Source organism: Macrobrachium rosenbergii, chromosome 59, assembly GCF_040412425.1.
Source record: "Macrobrachium rosenbergii isolate ZJJX-2024 chromosome 59, ASM4041242v1, whole genome shotgun sequence".
Lineage (NCBI taxonomy): Eukaryota > Metazoa > Arthropoda > Malacostraca > Decapoda > Palaemonidae > Macrobrachium > Macrobrachium rosenbergii.
Window position 1 is genome coordinate 38,487,114 of NC_089799.1, and position 5,000 is coordinate 38,492,113.

The 5,000-nt window shown below is 38.3% G+C and overlaps 1 protein-coding gene across 7 annotated transcripts in view; it reads left to right on the forward strand.

The window, feature by feature from the left end:
• Positions 1-5,000, forward strand: part of LOC136837768 (probable ribonuclease ZC3H12B) — a 399,714-nt gene that overhangs the window by 111,204 nt on the left and 283,510 nt on the right. For 4 of the 7 annotated variants that reach the window (XM_067102693.1, XM_067102695.1, XM_067102692.1 and 1 more), the window contains one exon: positions 1-228. This exon is cut by the window's left edge. The exons of the other annotated variants lie outside the window; for them this stretch is intronic. The gene's annotated coding sequence lies outside the window, so the exon portion shown is untranslated. The remainder of the gene's footprint in view (positions 229-5,000) is intronic. 7 annotated transcript variants of the gene reach the window in all.

Here is a 5,000-nt window from a genome sequence, read left to right on the forward strand (position 1 = left end):
TAAACCACATGAGGTGCAGAGATAAAAGATAACACCCAGTGAGTTAATAGTGTTTGTTCGTCAGAGTTTCTAAACAGAACACGGAAATATTGCGAAAGTAAGAATACCGCGGGTTCCTTCTGTGTTTGCATTCATCCCTCTTTGAGTTGCATACGAGGATCAACAGGTGGTAATCCAGGTGACCCCTTAGACGAGTTCCCTTCCTCCCCACCTGCTCTCTCTCCAAAGGTAAGTTGAAGAACGACGGGGAGAAAAAAAAAAAAACTTTTTTCTATTTCTCCGCATCCTGTTAAGGGCATTTCCTCTTCAGAACAGTGGTGAACGGAGGTCATTTTGTTATTATTATTATTGGCTTTCTTTAGTTTTTTTAGACGTTCTTGTGGTTACTAGGGAATTTTATATACAATTGTCATCTTTATACTCTGTAATGAATGATGAATGTTTTCGTTCTAACATGATATATTGTGAGTACGCTTAGGTCCATCACTGGTAGCAAAATTACAAATTATGAAGATATACTTTTAATGTGTCTTACACTTAGTGAGGCTTCCATCCGTATGATAATCGTGATTGCTTGTGTGCATTTTTTTTTATTAATTGGGGCAGGAACAAAGCAGCTCTGTCAAGAATTAAAATACCTTTGCTGACATCACTCACTATTTAGGTCATACATTGTGAGTGGTGTGTGTGTGCACTTGTAGCTGGAAAATAAATCATAATGACACTTAGGTACTACACTGTTTGTAGGTTGAACATCTTTGTGTGGGAGGCAGGTATTTTGTGTGATTACCAGATTTAAGCAGAGCAATTGTTTAAAAAGTTACCTTTTTCCAAGATTTTGCACTGTGCGGGAAGTCTGGAGATCCGGAAATTGCCTTCAGAACTCCCTCTTATAATCCTATGCTTTTCTTTTATATATTATCTCCTACACGTACTACTACTACTACCAATAATAATAATAATAATAATAATAATAATAATAATAATAATAATAATAATAATAATTTCTACTACTGTCTAGTTAAAGGCAGTGGCGCCACCAACTAACCCATATAAGTCAGAGAAGACGTTGGAGCCTAGGTGCTTACGCTATCCGAGGAATCAGAGTGAGCAGGTTGCACACCTGGCTTACTACCGACTTTACCCAACTTCCCAGCCCGGCAGTGACATTGGTGTGGCACAACTTGTGAAATAATTGGGTTTTTCAATAGAATGGTTTTGTACAATTTTTTTTTTTTTTTATTTTATCTATCTCATTTCTGATTTGACGCATAGTTAATGCGCCCTTTAGAAGAACGCTGAAGGAAAATGAGTTCATTTTAATTTAGGAGAGTGCGAAAATGCCATTTCCTGTTTGACTGCTTCAGTAAAAAAGGTTCCCCTTTTCGTTCCTAGTCACTCAGATGATTGAAGAATGCTACAGAATGATCATCATATAAATATGCAGAGAGAGAGTTCCCGAAGACGGAAGATTGAAATTGTTGGATGGGGAAAGGCGTTGGTCGCCAGCTCTTCGCAAAGCAAGGGGAAATTTAGGTAAATCCCCCCTGGGGAAGTTTCCCAGATTATCTTGCCGTGTCAGCTTGTCCCTGGCTCAAAATCTGTATCAGAATTTTTTTTTTTTTTTTTTGTATATGTAGCCTGTAAGTATTATTCAGCCTGTTTCTTAGCAAGATTACAAGAATGAAATAAGAGAAGTAAAGAAAACTCGCCGTTCGCTACTTCGTCTTGTCACATTGAAAACATTGGTCGTTTGTCCATCTTGCCAATTATCACCCTCTTACATACTGTGGTCCATTGTATTGATTAAACCAAGATTAAATAATAATAATAAAAAAAAAAACACTGCATCCTGACGAACTTGTTTTGCCTGTTTGGGCTCGAGTAGTAATCAGTTAGGTAAATGTAAGTCGCTCGAATATGTTGTCAGTAGCAGAGAATCGGTTATTTTAACGTGCATTCCTATTCCCCTTTTTACGGTACGTATGAGTGCTATCTAAATAATGACTAACTGACGATTTGTCATTTAAATGTGAAAATGCTGTCCCAAAATAATTTCAAGGGCAGCGCCCTAATTAGATGATGATTCCCATTGTCGTCGTTCTCATATTGGTTCACTTTTTACACAGATTTAAAGTTGCTTTCGTTTTCTTTCCGGTTGGGCGCGATTCATTAAACGCTGTGTGAGCATCTCTCTCTCTCTCTCTCTCTCTCTCTCTCTCTCTCTCTCTCTCTCTCTCTCTCTCTCTCTCTCTCTCTCTCCCCTTCAAAAATTTCTATTTTGTGTTTGGAGACTGATTTTGCATCTGTTGGAGTGAAGTATTTTGTTACTGACTTTAGTGAAGCATTGTTCCCAAAAATGAATATGTTATGAGTTTAGAAAAAAAAAAAAATAGTGGAATGCACTGGGAACCGGATTTGGATGTAGAACAGATATGGGCAATTAGAAATCAATAAGAGAAAATAAGCGATAACAGAGGATTGCCGTAAATCAGTATGTTTCGCCAGATGCGGTCTGTACATTTGTTCGTTCTTGAGGAAGAATAATTTTCACTATAACATGTTCTAGCATTCAGGCAGTTTAAACAGAATGTTGATGCTTCCTGACCGAAAATTACCAGAGTAGGTGTCTGTAATATGCTCATACCGGATAAAATTCGGAAGTGTCCTCCCTTTTGAGATGTTGTGATCTAACCACCAAGGCAGCCTGTAGACCTTGCTACTTTATTATTGTTATTTAAACTGTTTTGAAGTAGGTACTGTATGGAAAAGCTCTTGCTGGTAGGATGAGCATCTCGGAAATGACTGCCGTTGCGTTAGTGTAATTCTCTCGTTTATCAGTTGCAATATATATATACGCACTATATGTATATATGTATATATATATACATATATATATATATATATATATATATATATATATATATATATATATATATATATATATATATATATATATATATATATATATATATATATATATATATATTATTGGTCGTGCGATCATAGCAACAGGTAATTTTTAGAGACAGAGAATCACAAGGAAGCAGGAAAACAGTGGAGACTTCTCTGAAAACATTTGAACTGAAAAGATAAGGTTGCTCAGGAGAAAAGTATCTGTTATACCTCTCCTGTTGTCTGAATTCTTTTTTTCAGATATTGAAGTGTCATTTTATATGAAAGGATGATTAACTCGATTTAATATTGAACATTTCTTTTCCAGATTTGTAAATACACGATACGATCATTGTTCAATTTTCCCAGCGAAACCTCTAATGAGTGGGTAATTGATGTCAGCCATAAATTTTTGAACGTACACATGTATGAATATGTCTAACAAAGGAATGAGTATGTCCATTCATCTAAAGATTTCAGTAGATATAAAAATTATCCCTCGCTTTCGACAGGAATGCGGATATTCTCCGGATATTTCCATGTTTTACGATCTGTGGTTTGAAGTCAGAGTGGCGCCTTCTTCTTCTTTTAACGTGCTTGCTTTTTTCCCATTTGTATAGGGCAAGCACGATGCCTTCCTTTTGAAGGACTTTGATTTGGCTTTGGGGTAGACTTTGTAGTCTCGATCGGCGGGTCAGGGGTAAAGTTAAGTATACCTTAGTTTAAACCAGACCACTGAGCTGATTAACAGCTCTCCTAGGGCTGGCCCGAAGGAATAGATGTATTTTACGTGGCTATGAACCAATTGGTTACCTAGCAACGGGACCTACAGCTTATTGTGGAATCCGAACCACATTATGACGAGAAATGAATTTATAGCATCTTTAGTAAATTTCTCTAATTCTTCATTGGCCGGTCGGAGAATCGAACGCGGGCCCAGCAGAGTGCTAGCCGAGAACGATACCAACCCGTCCAATGAGGAGGTTCAGGGCTAAAACGAGATCCTAAGTATTGTAATGACATCCGAGTATTATGAAAGCATTGTTCATATTGCCACTGTGCTTCAATGTCGTCTCAGATTTACAGGAAAAAATTGAAATAGAATATAATAATAAAATGAATGGTGTAGGGCTTTCCTGCCCCTATGAGATTGCGTCATTTTCAGTGGGTGCTTAAGTTTTGCACGGGGCTTCAAGTTTTATACGCGTTTTATGCCAGCTTGCAGTATAAGGTTGTTTGATGAAATTCCACAGCATACATTGTGGGGCTGTCTTCATGGGAGGAGCTTTTGAATTGCCAGTTTTATTATGCTAGTCAGTTTTTTACACGGCTGTTTTGCTCGAACAAGTGTCTTTGTAACTATAAATCTGATGAATCTAGCCAAGTCGCGCAAGGTTTTATGAATCAGTTTTGGAAAGTGAATATAAACTTAGAATCTTGGAGCGAAATCAAACTTTCGAGGTCAGCCTTTTGAAGAATCTTTGTAGAGATCAGGCATAGGCGGCCAGGTGTGTTGTAGGCAGTTTCTTGTCGTGTCATCATCGTGATATGAGCGAAGGTAGTTGGGAAAAACGTACTCTTCTTGCACTGTGCAATTGTTTCAGCAACGAAAGTATTTTTGTCGTCTGTCGCATCATATTTTTTCCTGGGAGGTTCCGTTTCCGTGTTCCTGTCCTGTGACCAGAATAGCTTACGCAGACGTATCCTGTTGCAATAATAGGAGAGGTAGTGGCCTCAGTAGTTCTCCTTGGCGGTGAGTGTTGCGCCACGTAGTTAGTAAAATGCAGCCCCGTAAAGCATGACTAAGCGCCATTTGTTATTATCCAGGGAAGCTTTGGGCTTTATGTGTGCTGAGCCCCGTCCCGATTTCCTCCTCGTCATGGTCATGGTCCGTTCCCTAAAGGTTCATGCCCTTGGTTGTTGGGATTCCAGATGAGGGTTTGGTTGTTACAGGAAAGTATATTCATGTATTTCTCTCTGTATTTTTCTACATTACTTCTGGAAAAGTCATCGCAATTTACATATGCAGACAGGCGTGAACATTCCTCTGTATAATGGATATGATGGTCTACACTTTTCCGTGGCAGTCACGTTCATCGTTGCCT